The 17,479-nt window shown below is 43.5% G+C and overlaps 1 long non-coding RNA gene across 2 annotated transcripts; it reads right to left on the bottom strand.

The window, feature by feature from the left end:
- Positions 1-941: 941 nt before the first annotated feature.
- On the bottom strand, positions 942-16,497 carry LOC147015699 (uncharacterized). 2 transcript variants are annotated; one of them, XR_015049798.1, is made up of 6 exons: positions 15,258-16,497; positions 14,593-14,786; positions 7,952-8,117; positions 4,454-4,552; positions 4,266-4,350; positions 942-4,176 (listed from the first exon to the last, which is right to left on the bottom strand). It is a non-coding gene; the product is annotated as an uncharacterized LOC147015699 (long non-coding RNA). The 2 variants fall into 2 exon arrangements; XR_015049799.1 differs by lacking the exon at positions 15,258-16,497 and adding an exon at positions 15,082-15,248.
- Between the last annotated feature and the right edge of the window lie 982 nt (positions 16,498-17,479).

Raw genomic sequence — 17,479 nt, 5'->3', positions numbered from 1 at the left:
TTAAGTCGTCCGTGCGAGTGAGTTTGTTTAGGTAGTTACTCAGCCCTCAGGTTATTTATTTTGGGGACACGAATACCATGAATGTCGCACTCAGGGATCCGTAGGTAAAATGTACTAGGGGAAAACTACACATGATGGCACACGAGAATTTGACGACTCGGTACGAGTCTGTAAAAAGGGGAGGGGGTAGTGTTGTGGTTGACGAAATTCACAAACCACCATTCAGGTCCCTAAGGTGAGATATCTCTGTAAGTATATGTGTAGTTCGGCCCAAACCCGTTGTTTAGAGGGAATAAATGTCATTCATGCGGGCTGCGACCCCTCTAGATAGCCGTTTTTCTTTTACTATCTTTATTTTGGACCAGCCGCCATTACTACCACCACCAACCACGTCTCAACAGCCATCACACAACAACCACCAACCACAATGCCGCTTCACAACAACAACCACCAACCACAACGCCGCTTCACAACAACAACCACCAACTACAACGCCGCTTCACAACAACAACCACCAACTACAACGCCGCTTCACAACAACAACCACCAACCACAACGCCACTTCACAACAACAGCCACGACCTTTACCGTCACAACTCGCCACCATCGCATCACCACCATTCTTGCGCCACTTGTGGGCACCGATACTGGACTCGTGCAGGGCGCGCACCGAGCTGCGTGTTCAGAAACATCACAGACTTTCCGAGAAAAACGGATCAAAAACGACTCACGCCCACTTCTGTTCCGTCCTATCGGCGAGCTGGGGCGATTTGGCCCCGCCTCCAGGGCGTTGGAGTGAGGACCCTATATGCAAATTCATGGATCAAAAAGCATTCACGCCCACTTTTCCTCGGTCCAATGGGGAGCCAGTTAGAGAGGTGAAGGGTCTGAGGCAGAGGGTCAAAGGTGAAGGAGCGAAGCCACGGGGCTTATATAAACGGCTGCGTTCGTCAGTCAAGGAGTTCAGTTACAGTTGTGCGGAGTTCAAGAGAGTCGTCGGTGGAGCTGGAAAGAAGTGGGAGAAGTCAAGAGTGAAGAGTTGGGACGAGCCAAGAGAGGAGATGGAGAGGGCGAGTAGACGGAGCTGTATAGAGGTGACGGCGGCGAAGGCGGACGAGGGGGTGCTCGCGTCGGTGCCGGGAGCTGCACAGGGAGAGGCCAGCAACGCGACCGAGGTCGAGGAGGAGACGCTCGCCGCGGGACCCGAGACAGGGTGATATCCTCCTTCCCCCGAGCATCAGCAACCCCCTCCTGTTTCCCCCCGCGCTGAGATGACAAAGGGGGCCCCTTTCCCACCCCCTACCAGACACTGTCCGCGAGGCCCGCGGAGTTGAGGCGCCACCGCCGCTCTGCGTCTCATCATCAGACGGTAGGCCCGACACGGTCTCGGCCCCAGGCCCGCCTCATCCTGGAGGGTGGTTTTTTTCTTTTGCTTTGGGAATATGTGTTGTCGGCGCCGTCTGTGAAGTAAAATTGTATAAGTGTTGCCGTGTGCTCGGTAGTCGGACAGATCTGCATTGTTGCATTTGCTTTTTGTGTAATATTGCATTGTCTTCTTCTTTTACATGTGCTTTTGGTGGAATTGTATATGTGTGCTTTCCGTTCATCGCGAAATAAATGTGCTTCATGTTGAACTGTTTTCCCGCTTCGCTTCGTCTTTTCTTTCATTGAATCTCCATCTTGCTTCACGTAAAGGGTTGGTCGTGGGCTAAAACGCCCGATAATTAATCGAACCGTCGAGGCCGACTAATAACACCGCTCGGTTATCCCGATAGTACGGAACGGGTCGCTTAAAGTGGCCCGTGTCCGAAGTCGACCTGCGGCGAGGTGCGATCGCCCGGTCTACCCTCCGTGTGGGTACTTAGGAAGGTCGAATTTGGCGAGCAACCCTATCCCACGCGGGGGCCGATTGGCACGATCGTGGTGAGACCGAAAGGTCCACCCGTGACTGGTTCCCGGCGTTAGTCCGAGAGGGTCACGACTGGATTGTCCGTCCGGTGGGCGACGTGCCGCGATTCGAGTTACGTGGCCGTCCGCACGCCGGCGGGCGCGAATCCGCAACAATATATATATAAAAATTTTTATCGTTTTTGTATTTTTTTTTTTTTTGGTATTTTTTGTCTTCCCCTCAGGGGAGGGGGCATGGGCTTGGTTAAAAACATACAACATCAACCACACAATACCACTTGACAAGATCCTCACCAACAGCATTCCGTACGCATGCACGCAATCACTCATCAATGCTCAAACTACCTAAAAGTCTCATCAACATCCTTTTCCCCTCTATCTCCATAACTTCCAGGTACCTATCTAATTCTAATTTAAACTTATCTCCTGTTTCTGCTGCCACGATCTTTCCAAGGGAGACCATGAGATGCATTAAGTACTCTCTGAGTAAAAGTCCCCTGCCTTACTACCGTCTTAACTCTCCTCTTCTTTACTCTATGCTCTGGTCCCTGGTCCTATCACTGTCTACCCTGTTGAATAATTCATCTGTACTTATTTTATCTTGTAGTGCATGCCCGTAGGTGCGTAGCCATACGTGCAAACCAAAAAAAAACTAAACTTTCAAACCGCGTGCCAGAAACAACAACCACACAGGCCGTTCCTTCGCTCTCACGTGCCGTACGTGCGTGGCCGCACGTGCGTGCCCCTACATGCGTGGCCGTACATGCTTGCCCATACGTGCGTGGCCGTACGTGCAAAAAAAAAACTTTCAAGTAAACACACAGACCGTTCCTTCGCTCTCGTAAACGATGACTGGATTGGGGCATTGTGTTTATCTATAAATGCACATAAGAAATCGAGAAATTATTAGAATACAGTAAGTCATCACTATCCAGAAGTAGTGCGTGCCCGTACGGAATGTTCCAATCGTTCCACGAATTATTGCTTTCATTGAAGTAACCACTGCTGTGATACTTACCCACACAGAGTTAATTAAAATCCAAATTAAAACTAGAACGGGCACTCGGAGAGCGCATACCTTCGCCGCAGCCACTAGTTACCTTTGTATTAAGTTGTTCACAACGCATCTCAATACAAATATGCATTTCGTGACCCCCATGACCTTTGACCCACAAGTGCTACCTAGGGTGACAATAGTACTATACCTTGTGTCATTTCAGAAGATGGGGAATTGAACACTGAACAATTTGGAGTTAATTCGATGTAAATTGGAAACATATTAACAGTTTTCATCATGAAAAAACGATGTTGACCTTTTTGTGACCTTGACCTTTGATCCGATCGCTCCCAAAATCTAATGGATTTGTCCTTTCATGATGCCAAACAAATCCAAAACAATTAAAGCCTCTCTGTGTTTTGTTTTTTGCGTTAAGTTGTCCACAACGCTTTCCGATATAAATGTGAATTTGTGTGACCCCTTTGACCTTTGACCCCCAACTGCTGCCTTGGGTGACAAAAGTACTATACCATGTGTCATATTAGAGGATGGGGAATTTAATTTTGAACATTTTGGAGTTAATTTGCTGTAAATCAAAACAAAATTGACAATTTAATCGTGAAAAAACGATTTTGACCTTTTTGTGACCTTGACCTTAACCTTTGATCCGATCGCTCCCAAAATCTAATCGATTTGTCCTCTTGTGATGCCAAACACATCCACAAAATTTCATGACAATCTGCGAAGTGGTTTTTGTGTAATGTTGTCCACAACGCTTCCCAATCAAAAACTCCATTTTGGTGACCCCCTTGATCTTTGACTTCCACAGACGAACTAGGGTTGCAAACACTATACCATACGCTATATCAGTGGATCGGGATTTGAATACTGAACATTTTGGACTTAATTTGATGTAAATCGGAACAAAATTGACACTTTAATCGCAAAAAAACGATTTTGACCTTTTTGTGACCTTGACCTTGACCTTTGATCCGATCGCTCCCAAAAGCTTCGCCTGGCGTCCTTGAGTAACTGCACATCATCTCTGAAAATTTCATGCAAATCCGTCCAGCAGTTTTTGCACAATGTTGTCCGCATACATATTTACCAATAAATAAATACACAGGGGTCAATGCAATACCTTCGTCAAACGAAGTTTGCGAAGGTAATCAAGTTTACCTCCCTGTCTTTGCTTGCCATGACATTCGCTGCCATTGACCATTGCCACTCCTCTGCCTTGGTGAGGCGACAGGGTAGGATTTGTAGGAGACCTGAAAGTACAGTGTCATTAGATATTCCATGTTCGAATTGTTTTAGTTTGAAAATAGTTAAAAAAAAAAAAAAACTTTGCAAAGCATACCACCAAATTGAGTTGTATTTCGTTGGCAAGCATGTTGAGTAGAGCTGAATTCCTTAACACTTCCAAAGGCCACACCGTTTTGACACTTGGAAACAAAAATAAGTTGGGCACTTTTTTGATAAATTATTTTCGGAACAATTTTTCTTCAATAAATAAATGATAATAAAAAATTGTCTCCATGTACACACCTTTATCTCGTTAGCACCTCTTCATAAACAACATTGCTGAGGAAACGGCGCTTCTTCTTTGTTTCCTCGTCCAGGGCAAGAATGCGTAGGCTGCTGGATCTGCCAACGTTTTGATAAATTATTAGTTTTAATGGCCAATTATTCAATTAGCACCAACGTATTTTGCCTTTTCGCAAGGAAAAACACGAAGAGAAGAGTAGAGAAAAAACCCGTAATGGCGAACGTGGCTGAGGTTCCCTTCCCCATCGGCCACGCCTACGCAGCAACGTGTCCTGTCATTGGTTGGTAAATAAATGGCCATAACTTGGGAAGCACTTGCCCGATTAATATCAAACCTTGAAAAGGAACATCCTCAGGTCCCCAGCAATATACGTGGCAAGTTTCAATTAGATCGGACCAGTGGTTGTTGAGAAACAGCGGTCACAGACACACACACACACACACACACACACACACACACACACACACATTGCTGGAATTATATCTTCTCGTAATCGCTTCCTTTCTAGTGTATAAAGCCCTGTCTCCTACAGCCGCTCCTCATTGCTGAGTCGAGCTTGGCCCGGAATCAATCTGCGCTTTGAAGCCCTGCGCTGAACCTTCTCTTTGGCATCTATGTCCTTTCCGAACTGTGATGACCAAAACTACACACAATATTTTAGATGTGGCCCTCACTAAATTCCTGTTCAACGTTAACACCACCTCTTTTGATGTATAATTGATCCCCCTCCGAATACAACCTAAAACCTATTTGCTCTACCTATAGCTGCCTGGCATTGTGCTGCCTGCTTCACTCCAATATCTATTACCACCCCCAGAGCCTTCTCCTGTGTGACACGCTAGAAAATTACCCCTTTCATCCTGTAATCTCTATTTTCATTGTTCTTTCCCATCCGCAACACCTTGCACTTGCTCAGGTTAAATTCCATCTGCCAATCTTTTGTCCAATCTATGCAAGTATCAATACTTTCCTGGATCTGATCACCACCTCATCTGTTATCCACTTTACCTCCAAGCTTTGTGTCATCTGCAAATTTGAAAGCTGACTCTTCACCCAACTATCCAAATCATTGATGTAAATAATGAATAGGAATGGTCCGAGTACTGATCCCTGAACTACCCCAATACTTACATCCTCCCAGCAAGACATCCTCCCACTCACAGCCACTCTTTGCTTCCAACCACTAAGCCAGTTTGCAATCCAATTGGCTACCTGACCAGCCACTCCACAAGCCCTCACGTTGGCTTGCAACCTCCGATGTGGTACCTTATCAAATACCTTCTTAAAGTCTAGATATACGATGTCCACTGCCTTTCCCTCCTCCACCCAATCAGACACTGCTTCATATAACTCCAAAAGATTTGTTCAACAAGAACTACCTTTGGTAAACCCATGCTGACTACCTCTAATTAGTTTGTATTTGTTTACATGGTTCCTCATCTGGTCCTTAATTAATGTCTCCAACACCTTCCCTACATTTGAAGTTAAACTAACAGGTCTATAGTTTCCCAATTCTTCTCTGGATCCTTTCTTAAATATTGGTGTTACATTTCCTTCTCTCCAATACCCCGGTATCTATCCTGACTCCAGGGAACGATTGAAAATATCCGTTAGCATCTCACTTACCTGCTCAGCCACCTCCATCAATACTCTTGGTTGCATACTACCTGGACCTTATCTACTCTTAGATTTCCGAGCTGCTCCTTTACTTCCTCCACTCCAACCTGGATCTTCTGTTAAAGCCCTTCTTCACCTCCTTGATAAATACTCTCAGCTATTGGCAATTCTCCTCACTGTTCTTGTGTAAAAGTTAAAGAAAAATACCTGTTTATTAAGCCTGCCATCTCACTTTCCTCACTAACCGCTCTCCCGATGTTATTCCTCAATGGGCCCACACCGGTCCTAACCTGTTCTTTCCCCCTGATATACTTTAAGAAAGCTTGGCTTGCCAAGTTATTTTCTTCACTTGCCTCTGTTTACTCTGATAATGATATAAATCTAACTCCAGTCCTGTTAATTTAAACCAAAAAAATGCCTTTTGCTTCTCCTTAATAGCATTCCTTATCTCACTGCTCAACCACCCTAGTCCCTTTCTGCCTCTCGTTTTACACCTCATTGGAATTTGCTTATAACTACACTCCACACATTTGGTCCTTGAAGCTTTCCAATTTCTCTGATGCTGATTGTCCTGTTATTAGCTTCTCCAAATCTACATCACCCAATTCTCTCCTCATACCCTCAAGGTTTGCCTTCTTGAAATCTGACCCTTTGCACACACAATGTTATGGTCACTTGCTCCTAAATGTTGCCCTCCCTCCACCACATTGGGATCGTTACTTAAAAGGAGTTCTAACACTGCACTCCCCCTCGTAGGCTTATCTACAAACTGGGTTAAAAAGCAATCCTGGACTAAAACTAGGAAATCCTCATCTGCTCTGCCATTTCCCTGTTCCTGGACCCAATCTATCCCTGACAAGTTAAAATCCCCCATAATCAATACCCTTCCCTTACCACATGCCCTTTTGAATTCTTCATGTACTTCGCCTTCCTCCTCTTCCTTCCCACCCAGAGCCCTATAAAAGCATCCTACCAGTATCTTACTGTTTTTACAATCTAATCTCTACCCATACATAGTCCTCAACATTAATTCCCTCCTTAATGTCACCCCTTTCTCTTTATGCATGCTGTCCTTTACCCAGATTGCTACTTCTCCTATTCTCTCTTTCCAATCACACCGATACACCTTGTAGCCTTCTAATCCTGTCCTCCAGTTACTCTCCTCCTTAAACCATGTCTCACTCACCACAACTATATTGGATTCCTCCTTATCCACTTTGGCTTCAAGCTCTTCCATGTTATTATTTAAACTTCTGGCATTGGTATAGAATATGTTTAACTTTTCCCTTCCTGAAATTCTATTTTCTTGCCTGACCTTACTCATCACAATTACATCATCTGTTCCTTCCTTAATACATTCTCCACCCTCCACTGACCTGAAAAAGCCTGAATTCCTTCCTCAATTCCCACTGCAAACCTTGCTGCCCCCTTTCTATTTAACATCCGGCCATCATTTCAGAAACACTCCGTTGTCCCCTAAATGATTCCCACTGCTTCTTCAATGTAAAACCTTCCTTCGGACACCATTCTTCCATCCTTGAGGGACGAATTCATTGATTTGGCTGAAATAATGATGCGAAAGATGTCTATCCTCATCACTATGTCATGAATCTGGGGTGTGTTCAGTTACCAAGTTTCTTGTAGAGCGATTGCCAAGTGGCTCAAGCACTTATGCACTCAAGCAAGCACTCCTTCAGAAACTGTTGATAAGGAACGGCTGGCTTGGCAAGCGCTAGCTGGCTGTTTGGTAACTGAACACACCACTGGACATCTCAACAGCACATAGTACATACAAAACACCGACAAAAGGACATTAAAAAAATTAAACACTCAAATATTAATCATGAGTAGCGAGTATTTTCGTTGTAATGAAAACGTACCTTGTTTAGACCAACACATCCACCCACATGATAGCTGCCATATGAAAAAAGAAGAAGACGTGAAACAGAAACATCTAAAATCCTGAGGATAATGGTGGCTCCCATAAACCGCCTTTCATCCTTCACAGGAGACACTTCAAATCTCCAGAGGTGCTCACACGGGAAGCTGTAAAAGTCACGTTGAATGATAATACACATTATTTCTCACCAAATCCTCCAGTCAGCACAGATTTACACAAAGTAAAAGTAAGCAGAATTTCTGTTGCATCAAGAACAGAGGAATCATACTGTATATTTATTACATATGCAAAATATGGAGGAACTTTTCACCATTAAGTACTCCACATTTGCATCTCCCCTTTTCTCCCCCACTCCTGCCATAATCCCTTATCTTCTATTATCTTATTCGTACCTGAAAAACATCTCTGGATTTCTCCCAAATGTATGTGCACTTACTATGAGTGGCAAATGAAATGCCATGTTCCATCCGAAGAATGAAAATGAAGCCTTGAAGCCCTCAGTGGTTTGTCACTCTTCAATTGGGCCTCATTTTGTCCATCTAGTGTTTTGTCCGCATCACAAAGCCAGACGGTTACATGTTACCCCACCTTACACAGATCACCCAAATATTGTATGGACCTTTTGTAATATTGTAGAAGTATTTTTGATTCACAGGGTGAAGACATCGTGTGTAATAAGTCCAATTTCAAAGCACAACTTTCAGGCAGACTGTACATTTGGAATAAAAACTTTCCTGTTGGCTTACCTGGTGTGGCTTTAATCAGTCGGCCATGGTTGATAAAAACCGAACCCTGTATTACATAGTGGCTGCACCATGTCCTACTGTCCTACTGTGGACCCGTTCACTCACTGCATTCCTTATTTGTACACATGTCACACTTTACGTAGTCTCTCTCTATCGAGTGCAGCCTGTGGCTGCTGGTTGCATCATTGGTTGGGACGCGGCTATGCCGCTGATGCAGTGTCCCCCTTACCAGTACACTGGTACTCATTTTACCGACCTCAGAAGGATGACAGGCTGAGTCAACCTCCTGGTGTATTTTTTAATTCAGTGGCCAACGGGGCTCGAACTCAGGACCCGAGGATCCCAAGCCACCACCCTAACCACTAAGCCAACACCAGGCTACTTTACGTAGTAAAAGTTAGTTTTACCCATGCAGAGTAAATAAATTTATGCAAAAGAGAAATTTAGCACGTTTGAGCTGACCTATCACATGGCCACTGTATCATTCATAACTGACTGTAGTTACCATAACCCCACAGAGTCGATTGCATTTTCAGAATACTAATGACCAGATAACACACTCCAGAGGTTTTCGGCCCTTCGTAAAACCGAGCTATGACATCTCCCTGGAGGCTGTGGTGGTTGCCTGGAACATCTGTCATAAGGGGCGCAAGTGGGGGCCCAAGGGACATGAAACTGGAACCACAGGGCATGCTAATCTCTCGCAAGCAATGGCATATCTATGAACGCCGTCCGTCTGCTTACTTAGCTGAACCCTCACTCGCAGCACAGTGTGTCGGACTCGCCGACTGGAGGTTTCATCCATGCCCCCCTCCCTACCCAAATCCCACAAGCTTCCCTTTTGTCTACCTGGCACGAGACCCCCCATCTTTGGAGCCTTCATGCACCACAACCAGCGGTGGGATGAACCGGTTGATCTCCAGCACAGCTGTGTTTTGACAGCAAGGTGCAGTCCACGAGGGTGGGAGGTGAGTTTGGTATCATTTTGTACCATATTATAGCAAACAAACGGTGTGCTTAAATTTTTTTTAAGGAAATGGATATACTGTACTGTGAATTCTTAGAACCTGGTAAGTACAGGGATTAATAATTGTCAAAAGTGTTGGAAGATTGTTGTTGAGGTGTCTCACACAGTTGATCCATATGAAAAAAAAAAATCTCACTCAATAAATCCTCTTTTCTTTTGTCTTTTTGTTTTTAACATTCATGTGCACATTGTGAGAAAGTGACATAACATAATTTGTGAGTAGGATGTGACCATATTGAGAGTGAGCATAATATGGAAAGGATATTTAGTAATGATAAATATTCTTTTACATTATTACAGATTTGTAAGGAACAAATATGTAACTGAAGCCCACTCAGTAAACAATGATACGAGTCCCTTGGTTAGAATCAAAAGCAAACAACCTGTAACAACTTATGAAAACCAAACAAAAAACAAGAAAAAGAGCAATCAGAGATTGCAGACCCTCGCCAGGACTTGTTTTTTGTGGTGCTTATGTAGTTTTGTGTGGTGTATTTTGTCTGACGTTTGTATATTGGTGTGTTATGTAATTAATAAGAGACATAATTAGAACTGTCGCTTTCTAACTGCTGGCAGTGATGACCGGGTATCAAGACGGTCCGCTTTGATTGGACACCTGACCTTGACCCATGAAGACCTTGACCCTTTTATTATTATTCAATTGAATTCAGAATGGGATTAAAATAAATTCAATTCATATCAAATGGAAGACCAACTAGGTAGAGTCCTGCATTGGAGTAATCAGAAGGAACCCAAACAAGCAAAAAGCAAAGATGAAGTCATCAGGAGGAACCTGGATAGGATTCACATTTCAGCTGCTACTCCTCCACCCACAAACCCATCCAGGAACAGCCAAGTGAATGTTATTCAAAAAAATAAAAAAACAGGTCAGGAAATTAAATAATTCTGGCTGCCAGACCATGTGTCCGATCAAGTTGAAATTTAGAACATGTATTCACCATCGCGACTCGATCATAATTTTGAAGTTTCACTTTGATTGATTCAGCAGTTCCAGAGAAAACATGATTTAATATTTTCCTTCATCTGATATGGCTGCCAAACCATGCAATCTACTAATTATTCATGAACACCCTGGTATCCCCAAGGCTTGTGGAACATTTGTGTGAAGGTTCCCCTCAATTAGTCCAGCTGTTCTAGAGAATATTTTTTTAATAGGTTTTCAGGTAAATACAATATGGCTGCCAAACCATGTGACCTATGATGTCATATGTGTGAATCTTTTGTTCCTCATGGATAGGCAGTCATACGTGTAAAGTTTCACCTCAATCTGTTCAGCCACTTCAGAGAAGATTTTTAAAGTTTGTTTTTTTAACAACATGGCTGCCGAATCACGTGACCGATTATGTCATCTTGAGGACATGGCTTTTAGTGACAGTAATGAAAATGCAAGTACTTTATATACAAGGAGAGAGAATAATCAAGTGACATATACAGGTATTAGACAAGAAATGGAAACATCTGGGTAAATGAGGGACACCAAGTATATTGAAAGCAACAACTTCCACATGGGAGGGGCTCATGTGTTAATTAAGCAAATAACATCCCTGCATGCTTTGAGTCATCTATCTATAATTCCAGCAATGTCTGTGTGTGTGTGTGTGTGTGTGTGTGTGTGTGTGTGTGTGTGTGTGTGTGTGTGTGTGTGTGTGTGTGTGTGTGTGTGTGTGTGTGTGTGTGACCGCTGTTTCTCGACAACCTCTGGTCCGATCGAATTGAAACTTGCCAGGTATATTGCTGGGGACCTGAGGATGTGCCTTTTCGAGGTTTGATATTAATCGGACAAGTGCTTCCCAAGTTATGGCCATTTATTTACCAACCAATGGCAGGACACGTTGTTGCGTGGGCGTGGCCGATGGGGAAGGGAAGCACAGCCACGTTCCCCATTACGGGTTACAACGTACGGGCTTCCGGAGAGTGATGACTTCGTGTATTCTAATAATTTCTCGATTTCTTATGCGCATTTATAGATAAACACAATGGCCCAAGTTATGATCGTTTTCATATTAGATGGTGTATAAATTTCGGGAACATCAGAGTGCTGGTATGCTCCGAAACAGGAAGTAAATTTTTTCTCTCTCTTCTCTTTTTGTTTTTCCTTGCCACGACATTGCGAAAAGGTAAAATACGTTGGTGCTAATTGAATAATTGGGTATAAAAATATTGACCCAAGTTATGATCGTTTTCATATTAGACGGTGTATAAATTTCAGGAACATCAGAGTGCTGGTATGCTCCGAACCAGGAAGTAAATTTTTTCTCTTCTCTTCTCTTTTTGTTTTTCCTTGCCACGACATTGCGAAAAGGTAAAATACGTTGGCGCTAATTGAATAATTGGGTATTAAAAATAAATTGCGAATAATATCGAACTTCCGGGTCACGCACGTGAGAGCGAAGAAACGGCCTGTGTGGTTTATTTATTTTTTATTATTATTATTATTATTATTATTTTTTATTTTTTTTTACGGGCACGTACTAGTGTATAAAAATGCTGCACACCCAGGTCGAAAAACCAGTTAAAACCAGTACACATTTTCAACTGGTCTCTATTGGTTCTAATTGGTCTTTAACTGGTCTCTATTGGTTTCAACTGGTACCAGTTAAATTCAGTCAGAATTCCAATTTCCCAGTTGAAAAAACCAGTAGCTCATATTTGTACCAGTTAAAGTCTTACTGGTTCCAGTTGATACCAGTTGCAATGTACTGATCTCCCAGTTGATACCAGTTACAATGTACTGGTTCCAGTTGATACCAGTTAGTTAAATACAATTGTATTTCAACTGGTAATATATCACTCTATTCCAATTTCCATATTAAAACCAGTAAGAAACCAACTGGCTTTACTGGTACCAGTTGGCTACTGGTTTTCAACTGGTACCAGTTGACCAGTAAGCTACTGGTCTTTACTGGTTTTTTGACCTGGGCAGGTCGGGTTGCCTAAAAAATATGGCTAGCATGGCTGCAAGAATAGTCCTCAGTAACTTTGAAAGAGTGGTAATTGTTGGGACACGTTTGGCAGCAGCTTCAGTGATAAAGATAGCTCAACTTTCTAATGGTTCATGAGCAACGGTGTCTCATGAGACGTCGGCATGGAACTCTGAGGGAAAGACATCATCAGCAGAGGGAAACAGTGGGCAAAAGCACATGCTCTAGGATCATGACATCCATGCATTGATTTGAAGTGCAAGGCAAAGCAGGCGAGCAACTACAGATCAAGTGACTGTAAATTTCAACCTGGAGCGCAAGCAGCCAGTTCAATCAAGAAACGGTCCGCCGAGAACTCCACAGAGCGGGATACCATAGTTGGAATGCAGTGCAAAAACCGCTCATCACACAGGCAATACAAGTTTACGAGTCCGGTGGTGCAAAGAGCACAGGCAATGGAATACTGAGCAGTGGAGAAATGTGATATGATCAGATGAGTCATCCTTTACCATGTTCTCAACAAACAGACGAGTGCACGTGTGGCACCAACCTATAGAACTCCACAACCCTGAGTGCTTGACTCCAACAGTGAAGGGTTATGGTGGTTCTGTAATGTTGTGAGGTGCATTCTCCTGCCTGGTTTGGGTGAAAACATTCCCTTACAAGGTAAGGTTAATGCCAATCACTACTTAATGGTACCGAGTGATCATCTTCACCCCATGGTGTAGCATGTATTTTCTGCTGAGTGATCATCTTCACCCCATGGTGCAGGATTTCTTTTCTGCTGAGTGATCATCTTCACCTCATGGTGCGGGAGGAGTGTTTTCCAGGATGACAATGCCCCCATCCACAGAGCACGTGTGGTCGCCCAATCGCTTGATGAGCATGACAATGATGTTATCCATATGTCAATGCCTTCTCAGTCACCAAATCTGAAAACAATCCACCATTTATGGGATATTCTGGATCGATGCCTGAAACAGCATTTTTCACCTCCATCAAGCAGGTGTGAGTTTATTGGCTTTGGCGTGGCAGAAGGATGCCGCATCCCTCCTGCAGAATTCCAAATGCTGTGGGACTCTATGCCACGGTACATTCAAGCCAAACTGGACTCAAGTGGTGGCCCAATGCCCTATCAAGGGACTTTAAATTGGTGTTTCCATCTTTTTGTCCACTACCTGTATGTACAACAACTAACCACAGCACGTATACTTTCCCAAGTTATCTCCTACGCAACATACCCGCCTTCAGAACCTAAACAGTGATTTAGCACTCGACAGTATGCTGGCATCATCCACTCAATGTGTAAGGAAGAGGATGAGTGACTGGCTGATTGACAAGTAAAAAGAGATGAGAATAGAAATAAATAAATAAAAATGTAAAAAGAGATGACAAATAAAAAGAGATCTGCTCACCAAAAAAATTAAGCAGCAATAAAACATCCAAAAATCAAGATCACTGCTCACCTTCACTCTTTCATTCCTCTCCCCCCCCCACCCCCACCCGTCTTTGGAACAAACTCCCACACTCTTTTCAATCCCACTTTTCCCTCCAGGTTTTCAAAAGAGCTGTTCTACACCATCTCTTATCTTCCACCATCCAAAATCACGATCTTTTATACCCCCGCTAATCCACCCCAAACCCACGCCTCCTTCAAATTCCCTGCTTTCCTTCCTGAAAGTCCCTGTAGTGCCCATCTTGTTTACCCTGTGTACCCTGCCCCATCCCACTCCCTTCCACAGATCTCCTCATGCCTCTGTTCCCCACTGTTTTTTCCTTCCCTCTCCTGCCCCTCTTGTCTCCTGCTCCCCTTGTTGTGCGTTTCTATGTGTTAGCTCTCATACGAGCCTTGACATTGTATACAAAAAAAAAGAGATAGATGGGGACAGGACAGACCCCTGCACACCTCACACTTGTTGATCCTGGCTCCCACATCCTGACTGAAACCAAAAACCCTCCATGCTCCACTCCCGCTTGTCGTACAGCCGCAGCTCCAGCATTTCTCCTCGGGCCAATGAAGTCACTCGTGGCACGTTTTTAATGCATCTCTTGATGGGACGCACAGGTGAAGTAGATGGGGTGGAGGATCCAGATATGTATCTAGCAGACGTGGGCACATGAAGGTGAAGATGCACAAGGGCAGAAGGAGAGGAAACAAAGAAGAAGAAAAAGGAAAGAACGAATAAAGAAGAACAAAATGTGAAGCAAAGACAGCAAGTAGCGAGAAATGAATAAATAAAGCGCGAAGGAAAATGCCAAAAAGAAATGAGGCCCGGCGAGGAGTGATGTAAGCGACATTTTTTAATGATATGATGATAATAAGCTCGGATGATAGGGGAAGGGTTAAAATAGTGCTATATGGCATTAACTCCAAAATGGCCGATGTGGCCCTTACATCACTCCTCGCGGTGCCTCAAATGCTTTGAGTCGGATACGTGCCGCCAGAGAATGTGGCTATCGAGTCTCTCCAGGGTTAATGTCGCAAAGCGCTCCAAAGCCTGAAATAAAGAAACAAAAGCGAAGAAGCAAAGCGAAAGGAAGGAGAGAGAGAAGGATGCAAAGGACCCTCACGTGCATGCCATTGATTGATAAGAAGTGAGCATCCCGACAGAATGTGGAAAACCCTCACAAACTCAGAGTCTCCGGATCTGTGAATCTCCAAGCCTCCCACAGTCCTTCTCCCCCTTCCTCCCAATTCTCCAGATCTCCATCTTTTATGGAGCCTCAACTCCCCCTTCCGCTCGAGCCTCGCCTCTCCCCTTGTCCCACCCGAGGTTGGGGTTTTGGCACAATATATTGTGTCAGGCATTCATGAAACCTGTTTGAAGCGGTTTCGGGGGCATCTCTGAGGAAAATATGCTTGTGATGCTGTGAGATGTGGCAAATGGCTTGCAGAAAAGAATGTAGAATAAGGAAAATGAAACATGTGCAATGTATACTACACAATCGCAATGCAGACCTATCAACACGGACTTTAGACAGTTAAAATAAACAGTATACCATGAACTCGTTGACTTTAACTCTGTGAGGATCTTTTTGGGACTCCTCAAAAGCGTAACAATATTGCATGTCCGTCTGTGAATTTCAATGAAGATGTATGTACAATGAAGTGAAATACATGGAAAAAAATTATAACACGTAGTTGGTGTTGCTGCTGTCGGGGTGGCTGTGGTTATTGCTGCTGCGGTTGTTGTTTCTGCTGTCACGGTACCTGTGATTGTTGTTGCTGCTGTCGTGGTAGCTGTCATTGTTGTTGCGACCTTTGTGGTAGCTGTGGTTGTTGTTATTTGTGTGCTCCTTTTGTGTACTTTAATTTATTTTTCTATTGCCTTGAGAAGTATTACTACGTATAATTACTAACAGAGCCGACCCGGCGCTTCGCTGACGGACCAATTAGTCGTCCTGTTTGCCAAAAAATTTGGGCTAGAAGAAGGAAAGGAAGACATATTTACCCATGCATGAAGGTTTTGATCCCTACTCCCCACCTCACATCCTCACATCCTACTCCACCCCCCTTTGACCCACCCCAGTTCGCCTTGATGCCCCTTCCCGCGAGAAATGTCTCACACACGATGACAGGCCCCTTCAGTTTTTGTTTCTTTTGGGGGGAGCAGGGGGCATGGGGGTGGAGAAGGGAAGGAATTCTCCTTCCCTGTCCTTCCAAAGGGTTCCTGCTGTCGTAGAATAGTAAATGTTCCCATTGGAAACGCTCCATTAAGCTCCCATTTCTGCTTCCTCTTCTTAAATTCCTAAAAGAGGGCTTTTTAAACGGGCATGTTTTTCATTAAACGGATACTATTTTTTGGTTGCAAGTAAATTGATCATTATCTTTCAAACCAAGTAAACCAATTATTAGTTTTACAACGAAGCAAATCAATCATCCATTAGCTCTCCAAACAACCAAATTGATTATTATCTTTCCAACGGTACCATTTTTTAATTATTCTACAACAGCAGGAACCGCTACATTAAAGCTCAAAGTCCGGCTTCTTCTTCTCCTTTTTTCAGTTGTGGAAAAAACATGCTTTTAAAAACAGTCTGGGTCTGCATTGCAAAACAGAGGTGGAAGGCCTCTGCATTCTGGAGATAACTGAGCCATTGCTATTTGGTCACTCGGAAAAGGGAATACTTGAAAAGGTCTTTGGCAGATGGTGATGACAAATACCAGTGCCAAACACCTGACTTCATTACCAGTCAGGTGGAGATATATGCATCTGCTCATGCCTCGTCTCTACTGTACCCACTATTCGGCATTTTTACCTCCACTACCGAAGGTGAAGGAGGTTATGTTTTCACCCCTGTCGGTCTGTTTGTGTGTTTGTTTTTATGTTTATCGCCAACAGTTCACAATTTTAAACTGATCTTCACAAAACTTAATCACATGGTAGATCTCGACATAAGCAAGAAGCATATTGTTTTTGAGTTTAAAATGTGAAAAGGTCAAGAAAGACCAAAGGTCAACAAATTTATCAAATTTCTAAAATCCTCAATTTTCATTCGAGTGATGAGACATTTGAACAGGACTTGCATATCAGGTCACTCAATTCAACCACCAATTATTTTTGAGGTCATCATAGGCCAGATTTATAAAATTGTCAATTTTCATCGGATTGACTTAAAATTCGAAGAGGAGTCACATATTTAGTCGATAAATTCAACCTCCAAATTAATTTTGAGGTTAACATGAACCAAAAGGTCAAAAACTTAGGTGGAATTTCAAAAATTCTCAATTTTCATCCCATTGACTTGAAATTTGAAGAGGATTTGCCTCTCAAGTTAGTGAATTCAACCAG

This window comes from Eptatretus burgeri, chromosome 12 (genome assembly GCF_056783735.1).
Source record: "Eptatretus burgeri isolate ZD-2024b chromosome 12, Ebu_testis_v1, whole genome shotgun sequence".
Lineage (NCBI taxonomy): Eukaryota > Metazoa > Chordata > Myxini > Myxiniformes > Myxinidae > Eptatretus > Eptatretus burgeri.
Note: the sequence above shows the minus strand (reverse complement) of the source record. Positions and strands in the feature narration are given on the sequence as shown.